This window comes from Pongo pygmaeus, chromosome 9 (assembly GCF_028885625.2).
Source record: "Pongo pygmaeus isolate AG05252 chromosome 9, NHGRI_mPonPyg2-v2.0_pri, whole genome shotgun sequence".
NCBI lineage: Eukaryota > Metazoa > Chordata > Mammalia > Primates > Hominidae > Pongo > Pongo pygmaeus.
Window position 1 is genome coordinate 75,415,459 of NC_072382.2, and position 18,551 is coordinate 75,434,009.

Consider the following 18,551-nt stretch of genomic DNA (forward strand, 5'->3'; position numbering starts at 1 on the left):
CGCCACTGCACTCCAGCCTGGGTGACAGAGCGAGACTCTGTCTCAAAGAAAAAAAAAAAAGAATTTAAGGTCTATCCTCTACTCCCCCTTCTCTGGGGTGAGGATAAGGCAGGAACCATGTCAGGGAAGGCAGCTGGCCATCAGAAAGGGGGCTGAGCTGCCTCATGTTCCCCACCTGTGCCCTGGAGCCTTGCCAGGAGGCTTAGATGAGGTGATGTGTATAATATGCCTAGAGTCGGGCCTAGCATGAGGCATAGGCTTAATAAATGGCAGCTTCCATTGTCACTGGATGAGAAAGAGCAGGAGGAAACAGAGTTCCTGTCTCTAGGGATCTCTAGTCTGACAGGGACTTCAAGGAGCTCCCTAATCCAAAGACATTGGAGACATGGCCCTGACCCTGGGATGGGGAAGATGGGGGAGTGGGGTGGATGGAGTTTGAGGGTAGGATGAGCTGATTGAAGGGATGAGGGGAAGACTCACCTAGAGATATGCCGCAAACAAGTCTTGGCTTAAATGTCACCTTCTTGGTGATGCCTTCCCTGAGCATCCAATTTATAAATGCTAATTCCTCCCTTCTCCTGCCTCCCTACCTCCATCCCCTGCCTTGTTTTTCAGTAACACCTTAACAGATGATTCTGATATATTTCACTTACTTAAAAAAAAAAGTCTTTTGTTGTTGTTCTTGCTGCATCTTCAACTGAGGCTCACAGCTCCCGCTGCCCTCAGCCCTATCTTAGAGCTCTCCCTGAGTCTGGATTCCTGTAACCACTTCCTTCTCTTTCCTCTTCAGTCCTAGGGGTGGTAGTGATGCCCAGGTGCTTTCAGCTCCAGGATACCTCACAACCCCTGTGGTTTCCCCACTCTCTGCCCATCTCTGAATACAGCCTTCTTGAATTATCCATATGAGATGGCCATCTTCTTCCTGCAGGACCTGACTGGCACAGAGGCCCACTTTCTCTGCTCCTACAACCCCTCGGGCTTTCCTCTCACACAGCACTTACCATTCGGTGTTATAATTGTCTCCTCTATCGGTTGACTCCACACCTAGAACATAAATTCATTGAGGGCACTAAGCCATTCCCAGCACCAAGCCTAGCACAGAGGAGATCTTAGTAAAAATGTGTTGAATATATGAGTGAGTGAATAATAGTCATGAGAGGGAAGACCCCTAGGAATTATGTTATCAGAGAAAGCTCCCAAGAAGAGATAGAACCTGAGAGAGCCTCAAAGGTCAGTAGGAGACTTTTTCAACCTCTGGCCCAAACCTTTCCTCTGAGCATCGAACTCCCATATCCAACAACCTCCCTGATGTCTCTGTTTGGATAATGTGGGGACTGGAACTCTTGACTTCTTTCCCTTTCAATTTTCTATGTCTCAGTCAATGGCACCATCATCCGTCCAGTTCCGTTTGTTTTCTTCATAGAACTCAACCCAATCTTCTGTTTATCTGTTTGGGGACTGCCTTTTCCATTGGACTGGAAGCGCTATGAGAACAGAGACCAGTTGTTTCTTTTCCACCATGGTATCCCTTGAGTTACATCTTGATTTTTCAGTAATGCCTAACCAGATGACTCTGATATATTTGATGTTCCTAACTTAAGGTCTAGGAAGTGGGGGGAAAATATTGAGAGGTAGGGTGAGTGTGGATGGTACCTGTCAACAGTTTCAGAAGCCTGGGTCACCAGGGGGAAATGCAGTATGACTCACAGAGGAAGTTTAACAGTCACATCAAGTTACTTTATTCTGTTATTCATGAGGAGCCCGTGTCTGTGCCTCCAGGGTCTTATCTCCTCCTGGCTTGTCAGTTTGGTCCTTAATCCCTTGCATTCCCAAAATCTGAAATGCTACAGTCCAGAAATTAGCTCGTTCCCTCTTCTCCATCCCCTCTTCTTCTCTCTCTTCCAAATCCCTCTCTAAGGGGAGTGCTACATCCTTCTGACTGATGTGTTTATGAGGTGTCTGAAGATGTGCGTTCTGGATTCTCATTCTGATTCCAACAGCAAATATTCATCTTTGGCGGAACTACTTGTCCTCTCTGGACCTGTTTCCCTCTCTGCACAGGATGGTGTGAGACTGTCTGATCTCTAGGGCTCCTGCCAGATCTGACCTTCTTCAAGACTCAGCCTTGTGGGGAGGGTCAGGCACCACACCACAGTTCTTAGCTCAGACAGGTATGGTGGCTCTTCATAGTTGCAAAAGCATCTTCACACTTGCTGTCTCATTTGGTCCTTTGGAGTCTAGACTGGAGTTCAAACAGTGGACTTGCCTCTAACTACATGAATTTGGGCAATTTCTTCTTCTGAAACTCAGTTTCCTCTTCTAAAAACAGGGTCAGTAATACATCCTTGTGGATTTGTTATTTGCTGCAAATGTTGTGCTTAGAACAGCTCTGGACCCTCATGAGTTGGGGTGGAGAGAGGCAAGTGAGGGGCCGGGCACGGTGGCTCATGCCTGTAATCCTGGCACTTTTGGAGGCTGAGGCGGGTGGATTACCTGAGGTCAGGAGTTCAAGACCAGACTGGCCAACATGGCGAAACCTATCTCTATTAAAAATACAAAAAATTAGCCGGGCATGGTGGCGGGCACCTGTAATTCCAGCTACTTGGGAGGCTGAGGCAGGAGAATTGCTCAATTCCAGGAAGTGAAGGTAGCAGTGAGCCGAGATCATGCCATTGCACTCCAGCCTGGGCGACAGAGCAAGGCTCTGTCTCAGGGAAAAAAAAAAAAAAAAAAGGATAGGCAAGTGAGGTGGAATTGAGCTGAATACCAATAACTCAATAACTCCTCCCAGGTTCCCAGCATTTTGCAGGTCTTAGCACACCCCATCCATCCTCTAACTGTGGATTAGGGCTGTGCATCACCAGGGTCCAGGTAGGAAAGAGATGGCACCCTGAAAATGGGTAATTCAGAGTGTGGCAAGGGTTTAGGAAATCAAGACAAAATAGTGCAGTATGTCTGGCTAGCAACAGTGAGGATGGAAACTACCTGGGCTGACAGAGCAAGGGGAGGAAGGGGTTACTGGAACTCAGAGAGGGCAGTGGTGGGGAGGGCATCTGGGCTGGAGCTGTGGCCTTTGGTAGAGGCTAACCTCTTGCAGGGAGAGACAGGGGAACAAGCACCTTTCCCTCTCTCCCCTCCCATCCTGTGGTCTTCTACCACTGCCTCCTGTTGGCTCCACTCAGACGGAAGCTCCAGAGTCAGGCGCCGTACTGTGGGTGGAGAAGGGTGGTGAGCCCATGCAGGGACAAGTGGAAGGATCCAGCACAGGCAGTGCATCTGTCAGATGAGTAGGGTCCTCCCCTGTTCCTTTTCAGGGTGCCCAGGCAAGGGGTGGGAGGAAGGAGTAGAAGAACTAAGGAATGTGGGTAGAGGATGCGAGCTTTTGTTTTCATCCCAGAAAGGAGCAGGAGGGGACAATCTCAGTTCCTCAAATACCCACATGCTCTCTGTCATCGTCAGGCCTTTGCCTGTGCTGTTCTCTCTGCCTGGAACATACTTCCCTCTGGGGCCGGCTAACTCACCCTTAGAGGCTACTTCCTCCCGGAAATCTCCCCTTCCCTAAATTAGATGCCTTTGTCTGTGTCCCCTGACTGTTCCCATCCCACGTATCTCCCCTTTTTCATATGTATCATCCTTGTGTAAGTCCCTGTTCTTGGGGAGGGTACAGTCTGATATGGGAAGAATGGCCCTGACTGCATGGAAAACGTTGCTCTCACTGGGAGAGCCCCTAGTCCAAGAGGGGACAATAGATGAAGCAGCCCGTGGGGGGATCAGAATGCTGTTTGGTTTTTGGTGCTTCTAATCTTCTACCTCCAAAGTCATCAACGTTTAGAAAACAAGCAACAGATATGGGTGTCTTTACTGGAGGTCTGGCTGAACCTACATAGAAAGGAGGGATTCCCTAATTCTTCTTAGTGATAAGAGACCACCTGGATGGTGCTGACACAGGCACAAACCAAGAAAGGGGTCAGCCAAGGATCATCGGCCCTGGGACCTGGGCCAAGTCACTGCCCCACTTTGAGCCTCTGTGTTCCTCACTTGTACAACAAGAATCTTGGTCCTGCAAACCTTGCAGGGTTCCAAGGAGCAAATGGACTCACGGCTGAGAAGGCACTTTGAAAACCATGAAATGCTTATTATTGCCTTCCCCTCAGACCAGGAGCTCCTGGAAGGAGGGGCTGTACCTCAGATGTTATGCATATTTGTTATCCCACCTAAGTAAATAGGATAGTGTGGCAGCAAAACAAAACAAAACAAGAACAAAAAGTGTTGACACTGACTTAAGCTTTGTTTTTAGAAGAATGTGTTTGGGGCTATCTTGGATTCTCCCAGAAGCAGGCCCTGGGACATGGATTTGAGTACAAGTGGTTCATGTGTGACGTGATCCCGGGAAACACAATTAGGAGAGTGGTGAAGTAACACAGGAGTGAATGGAGCCTTTAATAAGGTGTACCCTTGGCAAGATTAGCCCTGCTAGGGAACCCTAGAGGCCTGGGTAGAACACACATCCAGAGTTACCCCTCATTAGAGGCAAGGGGGCTAGGGGAGTCAGTCATTGGCTGAGGGCTGCTCGGGGGACATGAATTCTCCAGCATGTCCAGCCTGACATATGGATTGACAGCCCTGGTCCCTCCAAAAGTCCTGAGAAAAAAGGTACAGATGCTGGCAGGTGGAAATAGACACTGAAATGTCTATTTCTCTTCTTCTTCTTCTTCTTTTTTTTAAGACAGGGTCTCACTCTGTCACCCAGGCTCCAGGCTGGAGTGCAGTGGTGATGATCTTGGCTCATTGCAGCCTTCACTTCCTGGACTCAAGCAATCTTTTTGCCTCAGCTTCCCAAGTAGCTGGGACTACAGGTGTACGCCACCATGCCCGGCTAATTTTTGCATTTTTTGTAAAGACAGGTTTTTGCTACATTGCCCAGGCTGGTCTCAAACTCCTGAGCTCAAGTGATCCTCCTGCCTCGGCCTCCCAAAGTGCTGGTATTACAGGAGTGTGCCACTGCGCCCAGCCTGAAATGTCTATTTCTAACAGATATTTGAAATGGCACTGAAATGGAAGGGCCAGGCAAATATACATGGAGAACCTAAAACACCTGCTATAGTCTGGGGCAAGATAGGCACTTGAGTTCCCCAGAATAGCTTCACACCTCAGAGACTCTCATGCTTCTTATTCTGCCTGGAACACACCATGTCTTCTTATCTATCCCACAATTCTTTACTTATCTTCTGAGGCCATAGTGGACATCTGATGCCTTGGCCTTCCCAGAATTCCTTCTTTTGGGAATGGAACCTCTCTCTTCCTTTTGGGGAGCCACCCTTCCCTCCCTTGCTCTCAGCCCATATGGTTCAGGTGGGGCTAAGCCCCACCTGTTGGTTCCAAGAGGGTCATGACGCTCCTTGGAGTGATGATTTATCCAGAATCCTTCCTGGGTCTTAGGCTGAATGTATACGGAAGTAGGGGTGGCTAAGCTATAGAATCTAAGTGTGGTGTGACCAACAGCCATCTTTGGCACCACACAGGAGAGAGTGAAGCCAATTCTGAGGTCAGCAGAGCTAAGGAATAGAGGAAGAAAAGCCAAGTCTTGATGCCATTGTTTGAGTCCCTGGATCAATCTCTGCCTGAAGTCTATCCACAGACTTTTCAGTTATGAGATCTAAAATATTCTCTTTTCACTTGAGCTAGTTTGAGCTGGGTTTCCTGTTACCTACAACCTAAAGTCCTCACTAATTCAGTGTCACTTTCAGCCTTTTCTGCCCTCATCCTCCCTTTCAAGACTTAGTACTTCTTTTATGTCCCCACAGTTTCCTATGCAAGCTTCTTTCTGTGTGTATAACACTTTACTGCATGTGCTTGTTTACAGGTGTGTCTTCTCTACAAGGCAGTGAGCTCCTTGAAGATGGACCAAGTTGGATCCATCTCTGTCCTCAGGGTCCAGCACAGGCTGGAACCTGGCCAGACCATACCATACATGTTATCTTCAACTCCAAGCTGCATAGATTAAGGGCACATTAACCAATTGGAGCCTATGGAGATGAGGGCAGTGGTGTGGGGTCTGGAAGCCATGAAGAACATAAGAATAAGGAATGTTTAACTTGAAGTAGAGACCACTTCTGAGACAATCCATTCTCTGATTCCACAGACTGTTTCTGGGTGCCTCCTCTGTGGGAGGCCTGGGACTGGGGGCTGAAAAGGCCATGGATGACACAGCTATAGTCCCTGCCTGGGGAGCTCACAGTCTGGATGAGATCAGGCATGGAAACAAGGAACTATAATAGAGTGTGGTCAGTACCACTAGAAAGGGATGTAGGGCATGGCCGGGGAAGTCCTCTTAGTGCAGGGGGGCAGAATTATGACAATGTTGGTGGCACATTTTAGCTTTGAGGAGTAACTTTCTAACAATCAGAACTGTGCAAGAATGGAAGGCTGCCTCAGGAGGCAGTAAGTGTTCTATGTCTGGAGGTGTGTGAGCAGGGCTGGGACAACCACTTAACAGACTGGATATATATTTTTTCTTTTTTATCATTTTATTTTCAAATTGTCTATGTCTTTTAATGTTAAAGTATGTTTTTTGATAATAACATGTAATTGCTTGCATTTATAAAAGGTCAACAAATGCTGCCTTTTCATGAGAGTATTTAATCCATTTACATTAAATTAGTGTTTCATGTTTGGATTTATCTATCATGGTGTTTGATTTCTATTTCTGTTTTCAGATTTTCATTTCTCTACCTTTAGTTGGAAAATTATTCTTATTCAATTTTATCTCATATATGAATTATCATTATTAATTTAATTTGTGTCACCACTATTGAATTTCTGCTTATGTCCATTTGTCTTATTTTTGGTGGTTGCTGTATAGATGTATATGCATCTTCTTTTTATCATAGCCTGCCTGCCAAAAATACTCTAGTACTTATGAATATAAGAATTTTGGCCGGGCACGGTAGCTCATGCCTGTAATCCCAGCACTTTGGGAGGCCAAGGCAGGCGGATCATGAGGTCAGGAATTTGAGGCCAGCCTGGCCAATATGGTGAAACCCCATCTCTACTAAAACTACAAAAATTAGCTGGGTGTGGTGGCATGCGCCTGTAGTCCCAGCTACGTTGGAGACTGAGACAGAAGAATCACTTGAACCAGGGAGGCAGAGGTCGCAGTGAACTGAGATTGCACCACCGCACTCCAGCCTGGGCAACAGAGTGAGACTCCGTAAAAAAAAAAAAAAAAAAAAGAATCTTAAAACAGTATACTTACTTCTTTTTTTTTTTTTTTTCTGAGACAGAGTTTTGCTCTGTCACCCAGCCTGTAGTGCAATGGCGCAATCTCAGCTCACTACAACCTCTACCTCCTAGGTTCAAGAGATTCTCCTGCCTCAGCCTCCCAAGCAGCTGGGACTACAGGCATGTGCCACCACTCCTGGCTAATTTTTATATTTTTAGTAGAGACAGGGTTGGCCAGGCTGGTCTCAAACTCCTGACCTCAAGTGATACGCCCACCTTGGCCTCCCAAAGTGCTGGGATTACAGGCGTGAGCCACTGTGCCCTGCCTTAAAACAGTATACTTCTAAATACCACCCTACTATCTTCATGGTTATATACTTTACATTCATATATGCTATAAATTCCACATTATGTAGTATTATTTTGACTTTATGGTAGTTATGTTCTATAAAGTTGTTGAAATCATGAACACTGAACCATGGCTCCTAGAGGAAATAAAGAGTTAGGTTCCTGCTTGTCTCTGGTCACACTGTTTTCTTTTTTCTTTTTGAGATGGAGTCTCACTGTGTTGCCCAGGTTGGAGTGCAGTGGCGCCATCTCAGCGCACTGCAACCTCTGCCTCTCAGGTTCAAGCAATTCTCCCACCCCAGCCCCCTGAGTAGCTAGGATTACAGGTGCACACCACCACACCCAACTAATTTTTGTATTTTTAGTAGAGACGGGGTTTCGCCATGTTGGCCAGGCTGGTCTCAAATTCCTGGCCTCAAGTGATCTGCCCACCTTGGCCTCCCAAAGTGCTGGGATTACAGGCATGAGCCACCACGCCCGGCCTATTTTCATCTATTGAAAAATGCGTATCCTTGTTTTATGTGTGTTTCCATTTAAAAACATCTTATTTCGTATATATTGTTGATTCATTAACACTGAACTCACAGCCAACTGCACTATGAGTCGTGCCTGAACAAAGCTTATGTAACACATGTGTCTTTTCCACAAGGCCCGTTATAGTTTTCTTGTGCAGCATTTCAGGACTACTGTTGGGAACCATTTTAAATAGTGAAATTACCATTGAAAAGCATAATTTTTAACAGACTGGATGTTGATGTTTATCAACAAAGAGGACCAATGTGGAGGCTGCAGGGAATTCCTCACAATAAGACAAGCCATTAAAGCTCTGCTTCCTTCTGTATGTCAGGTACTGGGATATTAAGACAAAAATAAAAAAGAAACATTCTCTGGCTCACAGTAGAAAAGCTCACAGTTTACAGAAATTTTTAAAATGTAACACTATGGCCTGATACCAGTGTCTCTTGAACTAGAATAATGTACAGACCCCCCTTTGAAAGGAAAAAAAATTATTGGGTTACTCATTGTTGACTTAATCTAAATATGTTAAAATTTAAACTCAATATAAACTCCAATGTATGTAACTGTAAAAGCAAATCTTTTATATAAACAATTTTTACTCAGTACAAACATTGAATATGAACAAAACTAAAAAATGAATAAAATACTAATAACAACACCGCTGCTGCTGCTGGTCATGATGAATTCTTTTGAGCTCATCCTGTTGGTTCTGTAGAAATATTCCAGCCGGGTGAGGTGGCTCACTCCTGTGATCCCAGCACTTTGGGAGGCCGAAATCGGTGGATTGTTTGAGCCCAGGAGTTTAAGGCCAGCCTTGACATGGCAAGACCCTGTCTCTATAAAAAATACAAAAATTAGCCGGGCATAGTGGTGTGTGCCTGTAGTCCCAGTCACTCGGGAGGCTGAAGTGGGAGAATCACCTGAGCCCAGGAAGTCAAGGCTGCCATGATACAGTGAGCCGTGATTGCGTCACTCACTGCCCTGCAGCCTGGGTGACAAAGTGAGACCCTACCTCTAAAAAAAAAAGAAAGATTCCATCTGGTAAGTGAAGGAGGGATGATAGAATCTAATAAGAGAATGCATCTAAGAAATGATCATTACATAAAAGAGAGAAAAAAAAAGCCTGATATTACGTCCCTCTTGCTGTAAGAACACACTACCACCTAGCAGGAGACATGAAAAAAAAAAAATCATACCTGAATCAGACCAAGCCTCAGGAGCTACCTTTCAATGTTCAGGAAATAGAGGAGATAGAGAGAGACATGAAATGATACCAGGAGGACACGATGAACAAAATCCGGACTGTGGAAAACTTGATAGGACAAACATCTGTTTCCTCAACAAATAACAAGAGGGGCAAATATAAATGACAAATAAAAAGAGGGGCAAAGATAAAAAGATGGAGGGGGAACTTATAGATAAAAAAAGACTTAAGAGACATTTGTGAGACATTTGAACCAAATACAGTGTCTAGATCTTGTTTGGATCCTGATTTGAATAAAACAACTAAAAGTAAAGAAAAAAGCAATTGGAGAAATGTGAACATTAACTGAATATTTGTTGATATCACCATATGAAGAAGTATTTTCTACATATGGTGATGATATTGTGGTTAAAGAGTTTAAAAAGAGTCAGGTTTTTTTGTTTTTGAGACAGGGTCTGACTCTGCCGCCCAGGCTGGAGTACAGTGGTGCAATCTCGGCTCACTGTAGCCTCGACCTCATGGGCTCAAGTGATCCTCCCACCTCAGCCTCCCGAGTAGCTGGAACTACAGGTGTGCACCACCATGCCTGGCTAATTTTTGTATTTTTTGTACAGACGAGGTTTCGCCATGTTGCCCAGGTTGGTGTCAAACTCCTGAGCTGAAGCGATCCACCCACCTTGGCCTCCCAAAGTGTTAGGATTACAGGCATGAGCCACCATGCCTAGCCAAGAGTATTTATCTTTTGGGAATACATACTGAAATATTTCTGAATGAAATAGCATATTTGTTATTTGGGTCACAATAATCCAGGGGGAGGCAGGAAGTGGGGACCGGTTTAGATAAACTTATCTGGCCGTGAGTTGAGAATGGCTTTAGCTGCACGATGGTTCATTATCGTATGTTTAAAATATTTTATAATAAAAAGCTTTAAGGCCAAACACGACACCTGTAATCCCAGCGCTTTCGGAGGTGGAGGAAAGAGGATTGCTTAAGGCCAGAAGTTGCCCAGCCTGGGCAAAATAGCCAGATCTCATCTCTACTTTGAAAAAAAAAAAAAAAATTAGCTAGGCGTGGTGGCACATGCCTAGCTAGTCCTAGCTACTCAGGAGGCTGAGGTGGAAAGATCACTTTAGCCCAGAAGGTCAAGGCTGCAATGAGCCATTATCATGCTGCTGCACTCCAGCTTGGGTGACAGAGTGAGACCCTGTTTCAACAACAACAACAAAAATCTTTAAAAATAAAAAAGGACACTTGGCTTTCAAGTCGCCCACTTGGCCCTCTTCCAAGTGTACTTTCCTTCCTTTTGTTCCTGCTCTAAAACTTTTTAACTTTCATTCCTGCTCTAAAACTTGCCTTGAAAAAAAAATGAAAAAGCATTCTAAGGTGCTGGAAATTTAAAATTCAGGCATTAGATCATTACATTGCTGACAGGAGTATAAATTGGTATAACTTTTATGGAAGGCAATTATGACAATGTCTACTAAATTTAAAATACACATATCCTTTGACTCAGAAAACCATTTCTAGAAATGCAGCCTCTGTACTCACCATGTATGAAACACACACACACACAAATTCTCATTATAGCTTTGTTTGTAAAAGCCTAAGATTAGTAATAACCTAAATGTCCTCAACAGAGACTAAATAAGTCATGGTAAATCATTCAATGGAATACTACATAGTCACTAAAAAGAATGAGGATGCCCTTTATAAACTGGTCTGAAACCATCACCCAAGTGTAAGACTGTGCGTAGGGTATGCTACTATATAAAAAAGAATGTGTATAGTCATGTGTGCTTATATATGTATAAAATAACTCTGAAGTATATAAATAAGACACTTTTCATTATGTAGCCCTCCAGGGAAGGGATCTGGGTTTACAGGGCAGAGGGGGAGGAGTAAGACTTACATTTCAATGCCACTATTCTGCACCCTTTTAAATTTTATTCCATATGTATGGATTATCTCTATTAAAAATTGATCAAAGTTAAAAAAATTAAGGCATTCAAAAATATAAAGACTAGGAATGTGGGAAAATGTTTGTAGTATGACATTTGGTTTAAAAGAGTACACAGAGAGGGCCCGGTGCGGTGGCTTACGCCTGTAATCCCAGCACTTTGGGAGGCCGAGGTGGGCAGATCACGAGGTCAGGAGATCAAGACCATCCTGGCTAATATGGTGAAACCCTGTCTCTACTAAAAATACAAAAAATTAGCCGGGGGTGGTGGTGGGCCCCTGTAGTCCCAGCTACTCGGGAGGCTGAGGCAGGAGAATGGCGTGAAACCGGGAGGCGGAGCTTGCAATGAGCAGAGATCGTGCCACTGCACTCCAGCCTGGGCGACAGAGCGAGACTCCGTCTCAAAAAAAAAAGAGTACACAGAGCGGGACGTCCGCCTTCTGAGTGGGAACCTTCCTAGTGCCAGCGACAAAAGAGAGAATTAAATATGGGTGATATTGAGAAAGGCAAGAGGATTTGTACTGAGAAGTGTGCCCAGTGCTACACCGCGGAAAACAAAGGCAAGTACAAAACGAGGCCTAATCTCCACCGTCCAGGCCATTGGATTCTCTTAAACAGATGCCAGTAAGAACAAAGGCATCACCTAGGGAGAGGATACCCTGATGGAGCATTTGGAGAATCCCTAGAAGTACATCCCTGGAACAAAAATGATCTTTGCCCACGTTAAGAAGAAGGCAGAAAGGGCAGACTTGATAGCTTATCTCAAAAAAGCTACTAACGAGTAATAATTGGCCACTGCCTTATTTATTACAAAACAGAAATGTCTCATGACTTTTTTATGTGTACCATAATTTGATAGGTCTCATACACCAGAATTCAGATCATGAATGACTGACAGAATATTTTGTTGGGCAGTCCTGATTTAAAACTAAGACGGGGTTGTAATTAAATGAATATGTTTGGTTTTTTGAATTTTAATAGTAATTGCGATTCAGTAAATGCTATCACTGTTTACTCTTTCTAAAGCTATGATTAGACTTTGTTAGTAATGTTCAACTTTCCAAAGATGGTGAATGCCATCTTAAAACTTATTGGAGATTGGGCCGGGTGTGGTGGCTCACACCTGTAATCCCAGCACTTTGGGAGGCTGAGGTGGGCAGATCACTTGAGGTCAGGAGTTCAAGACCAGCCTCGCCAACATAGTGAAACCCCATCTCTAGTAAAAATACAAAAATTAGCCGGGCATGGTGGTGCACACCTGCAGTCCCAGCTACTCTACTCAGGAGGCTGAGGCAGAGGAATCACTTGAACCCAGGAGGCAGAGGTTGCAGTGAGCCGAGATCGCACCACTGCACTCCAGCCTGGGCAACAGAGCAAGACTCCATCTCAAAAAAAAAAAAAAAAAACAAAACTTATTGGAGATTGGTTTTATATTTAGATTAATATAACTGGATATGTAAATATATTTAAACACTGGGGAAATTCCTTCACTGTCTCAGAACCAAGCAAGGTTCACCTGTGTTTTGTGTTCATTTGCTTCTTAAAGGCAAGGGTTGATGATAAGGTAGCAATATATACTTTAAATTTTTGGCCTTAACTGTGCCAATCTAATTTGGATTCCCTTTATCTAAAATGGTTCCTTTTACTTATTGAAAGGCATTTTAGTGTGGTTTATGTGTAATATCAAATAAGGATTATTTAACACTTCTCACATTTTATAGATGATCTATAAGGTCAAATGCTTTAAAAATAGTAGCAAGTTAAACTTCAGTCTTCAATTCTTTACAATCTAAGTCAGACTAAGTTGTAATTTAGGACTGTCTTTAAACAGCCATTCAGAAACCTAAAACTGTAGAACTCCTGTGTATTTGTGATTGGGAATGGTGCTTTTGCCAACTTAAAAGGATTAAAGTAGAGGAGATATACACAAATTTAAAAATTATGTGTGATCATAAGACTTAATTAAAAACAAAATCACAGATGATGAAAAAAAGTATACAAAATTTTGTCCACATATTAGAAGTATGTAAAAATATGTCTGCTCATGATCAAATACTGAAAACACACATAAGTGAAAAGGATTGTGTTAGGTGGGAGTACAAGTTTTTTTAACTTTATAGATATTATAAAATGGTATGATAATATGATAAAAATTTGGTTAAAAAAATCAGATTTAGATTACAAAAATCTGGTTTCCATGGGAGTTTTCAGAGAGAGACTTTTTAAAAAATCACTTAATAAATCATTTATTTGTAAATCAACACATGTAGTATAAACCTAAGAATTTAGACAATTTTAATAACCCATAAACATGCTGATTCTATTTGCAGATTTAAATTTTGTATAAATAGCAGTCATTGCATACATACATCTTAACTGTTACTTTGTTTATAATCACATTTATGCTACCAATACTCCTCAGAAAAAAACAGATTCAACTTGGTTCTAGCTGAAGTATTATCAACTCCAAATAACGCTTTGAGGACCTCCAAAGGTAAAGTACTAATCCCTTTGGCCATTTATTGAGAGAGAGAGAGAGAGAGAGAGAGTTTTGAAGCAACAATGTACCCTTAGTAAAACTGCTGTGCAAAATTACCCCTCAGTCCTATTCTAAGCTTACAGTTCAGTTGATTTTATTGTCCTCACCTAAGTATATACAATTCACATATGGGAGAAAAACACTAAATCAAGATGATTATTTTCACTATTTTGCTTAAGATTCATATTTAAATATAAATCAAGAAGTTAATCTACAGTTTGAGAGATACTTTTTACATTAGAAATGTTTTTTAAAATGTTAAACTGATACATAATTGTAAATATGGTGTATGTACTATTTCACATACAATGTGTATCGATCAAATCAGTGTAATTAGCATGCTCATCAGCTCAAACATTTATCATTTATTTGTAGCAAGAACATTCATTAACTGTACTCACCCTACTGTGCAACAGGGCATCCGAATATATTCCTCCTAATTTAACTTTGTACCCATTAAAAGTGGTTTTGTGTGCAAATAACAGACAGATGTTCTACCCATACATTGTTTTCCAAAATTATTATGTGGCTTTTTAAAAGAAAACCACACAACAAATTTTAAAAGGCACTGAGATAACATCTGCTTCTAGATCACTGCTAGGCTAGAAAAATAAAGCTTGTTCTACCAGGAATCACAAGTTAGAACTGAGTATTTGCCAAAGCAGAAATTATATAGTGTCAGTCATTTCAGGCAAACACTATTCGGCTCTCATCCCCAATTATCTGTCAGAACAAATAAAACAGGTCAAAACAGTCCAGCATAACTGGGCTTCATTATATAAGGCCATTTTGTTCTAAGATGCTAATAAACCAAAATAAGACATACTAAAATCAAAATAGAAGATATTATTTGAGCTATTTTCATACAAACTGTTGGTTCCTTATATCCTCCCTTGTATAACAATAAAAGGCATATTTTACTGCAAAGAAAATTTTACTTAATATATATATCACTAGCCATAAATTTTTGAATGTCATTAATTACAGAAATATTGCCTAGTACCATTAACCAAATAGCATAACCATTTTATGTCCACATTTCACTTCTGTATTTACAAACATATCTATCAGTAAAGAGTTAACAATGAGATGCAATCTAACATCCATATTGTCTGATGTTTTGTAGACAGCAATGTAGATGATTTTTTAATCACCTTTCATTTGAGTGACCTTATATTAAAAAATAAGTCAATAATTTAGAGGTTCTAAGTCTCCAAAGGAGATTTTCAAATGTAAATATAGAAACGGTTATAGACAATGAGATTTTTAGGAAACCTCTTCCATGTCTGCATCCTGTTATAACTGTTGTATCATCTTTTCTTCCAGCTGCTTTCCTTTGCCTGCAAGAGGTGTCAAGATGAGTTTTGCCTGACTTCTTTGATGTCCTGAACTTTCTGTAGTCCTTTTTTTTTCTTCAATTTGTTCATTATAAATTTAGCTTTGCATTTGTTTGATCTTTTCAACTGTCTTCATTGCATCAGTAGTTTTATTCCATAGTTCTTGCCGGTATTTGACAGGCTCATTTCTGTATTTTTCAAATTCAAATGAATTATCTACTGTTAGCTCATTATTACCAGTTGCTTTACAGAATGCTTTAGTCCACCTAACCTTTCGAGAATTGCACTTCTTTTAAAGTTTTTATGCCATTTGTATTTACACAATCTGAACACCTTGCAATAGCTGCAGATGAACATCATGAAGTGGTCAGGGTAGATGGGCCCCAAAGAAACTAACACTTCTCAGTACACATGCTGAGCTCGCATGGGCCTCCACTGACCACACACGGAGCTTGAGAGGAAGTCAAGAGGTATCTTGGTATTCCACATTCTGACCCTGTCATTCTTGAAGGAAAATGATGCATAATTTCTGAATAATTCAGAAAGAACATATAATCTTTCCAGTTAGTTTTTAAATAGTTCTGTTTATCAAATTTCTGAATTAACTTTTCTGAATTCAAGGGTTTCTAAAACCTGCCTTAAGCAAAAGTCTCAAACCTAGGTTGGGAACCATGTAACCCAGCCCAAGAAGGTACTTTAAAGTGTCTTAGAGTTGTTTTTCAACCTAGGGGAAACAACAGATTCCGTTAAATCCCGAAAAGGATTTTTTGTGTGTGTGAAAAAGGGCCTGATATACTAGGTTAGACTCAGGAGGCTTTAACAAGTTTTATCTTATGGGTAAATGGTGGCTATTTTCACAGATAACATCATTACTCCCATCCCTTACTACGGTTTATACAAAAGAGGCTGGAGAATAAGTACATTTTTACAGCCGGGTGTGGTGGCTCGTGCCTGTAATCCTACTTAGCACTTCAGGAGGCCGAGACAGGAGGATCTCTTGAGCCCAGGAGTTCGAGATCAGCCTGGGCAACATAGGGAGACCCTGTCAGAGACTTTTACACAAAGCGAGGTGCCTGATACCTGATCATGCTGCCAAAGCTGGCTCTGTTCAGTTTCCTGCCAGCCTCAGTGGGGGAACAAGACACTGGACTAGTAACTGCAGTTGGTCACGTCCTCACCCTCAGCACTCATTCACCAGACTCTGGACAATCTGTTTATTTTGAGGAAAAGACTCTGAACAAACAAGAGGAGGCTTTTTCAAAGGAGGAGAGCCAGGGTGTTAAATATCCTCCTTCATATGCTCAGCTTCCTTCCTTAAGGAAAGGCCCCAGTGGGAAACCGGAGGTGGGATCTGTCCAAGCAGGAAGGAGAGCCAGGAACCCGCAGCAGTAGCCTGACCTGATGCCACAGCTAGACCTCAGCCTAACTCTGGCCTCCTGCTCTACATCCTCCCGTTTTGCCTACCCACTGACCACCTGTTCCTGGGGGCTCCTCCTGCAGGCCTGCCTCACTTTATCTTCAGAGCCCACACTGGGAGCCCAGACTCACCCTGCCCTTATCAACAACATGACCTCTCTCACAAGGCACTTGGCCTCTTGGAGCCTCGGTTTTCTCATCCGTAAAATAACCTTGCCTATCTTGCCGGGTTGCCGGAGGAAGAGACTGCCAGAGGATGAGACAGTCATGATGTCCCATTCTGTGTCCCTGCACCATTTATTCTCTACTTCTCAGTCTACTTGGCCTACTCCTCCTTGCCAGCCTGTGCCTCACACAGCCTATGTCTCACACTTATCAGTTCTCTGCTCTCCTGTCTTAGAGCTTCTGCACCTAAACCTTCACTCATCTCACTCATGCTCCAGACCCAACTGCCTCTTGGCTCTCTCTGCTTGCCTCTCCCATGAGTATCTCAAACTTGATTTATCAAAAACTGAACTCATCATCTTCCTCTCCAAACTTGGTCCTTATCTGGTGTTCTCCATCCCAGCAGTATCTTTAGCATCCATCCACCCAGCTGCTCAAGTAAGAAACCTTGACTCTACCCCAACATTCATGGATAGCAGCAGCAGTGGTAGGAGCAGCAGCAGCAGCCATTTTCCACCAGGTGGCCTGGGAAATAGAGAAAGCTGGACTGAAGCGAGACAAAATGAAGCAAACACATGCCACAAAGCATGACAGAGAGTGGGAGGGAAAATACCTAAGTTCCTAAAGAGCTTCACACTCTGGTTCTGTTCTTCAGCTGCTTCCTTACTCTTGGATTCTATGAGACTCCAGTACCTTTTCCAATAACCCCCACCCTTGTTCTTTTTTTGGGCTTATGTTAGAATTGGGTTTCTACACTTACAAATGTGAGTTCTGATTAATATAAACAATTACATTAGTTACAGCAGGCTAGGTTGTGCTGTGACATATAAGTGGCTGAACTCCAATGCATGTCCATCGTCAGCAGGGGGCTCTGATCATTGCAGTCCCTCAGGAAGCAGCCACCATCTTCAGTGTTGTTGGTCACTGTTCCAGAGGGAAACTCTGAAGGGCCTGGCACCAGCTAGTCAATGCTCCAGCTCAGAAGTGACATGCCACTTCCATTCATAAATTAACCAGAAGAAGTTAACCTTGCCCCTACTCACCCATGTTGGGGCCACAAAGCACAATCCTGCCATGTGTCCAGAAAGCAGACAGCCAGAAATATTTGGTGAAGATTAAAAACTATCATACATTTTCTGCTGCCTATTCTATGCCAGGCCCTGAGGCAGGGGCCAGGGACACAGGAATGAGTAAGTCATGGCCCTTCCTTAAAGGGCTCCCAATGACTACGGTATAAAACCAATACTATGATGGGTCCACTGAGACTCTGCTGTGTCTCAGAACAAGGAAATGTCTAGATTAGGGGTCACCAACTCAAATGCCTACAGGGGCCAGGAAGCTAATGTCAACAAGTGGGGAAGAGAGGGGACGTGCTGCAGGTAACTGGAAAATGCAATTTTAAAAACATACCTGCTTCTGGCTGGGCATGGTGGCTCATGCCTGTAATTGCAGCACTTTGGGCGGCCGAAGCGGGTGGATCACTTGAGGCCAGGAGTTCAAGACCAGCCTGGTGAAACCCCGTCTCTACTAAAAATACAAAAATTAGCTGGGCATGGTGGTGGATGCCTGTAATCCCAGCTACTTGAGAGGCTGAGGCAGCAGAATCGCTTGAACCCAGGGCGACAGAGTGAGACTCCGTCTCACACACACACACACACACACACAAAACAACAAAACCATACCTGCTTCCAATTGTCAGGCAGATGGCCCAATGTTTCCAGATCTCTCTAATTTTCATGAGAAGCCAGAAAACCAAATTTTTACATGACAATTTCCCATTTTTTAAATGTTGGTAATTACTAAACTTATTCAGATACATACACACATACATAAAATCCCATAAGC

The 18,551-nt window shown here is 43.0% G+C and overlaps 1 pseudogene; it reads right to left on the reverse strand.

The window, feature by feature from the left end:
• Positions 1-13,548: 13,548 nt before the first annotated feature.
• On the reverse strand, positions 13,549-17,216 carry LOC129008689 (probable ribosome biogenesis protein RLP24; annotated as a pseudogene).
• Positions 17,217-18,551: the final 1,335 nt, after the last annotated feature.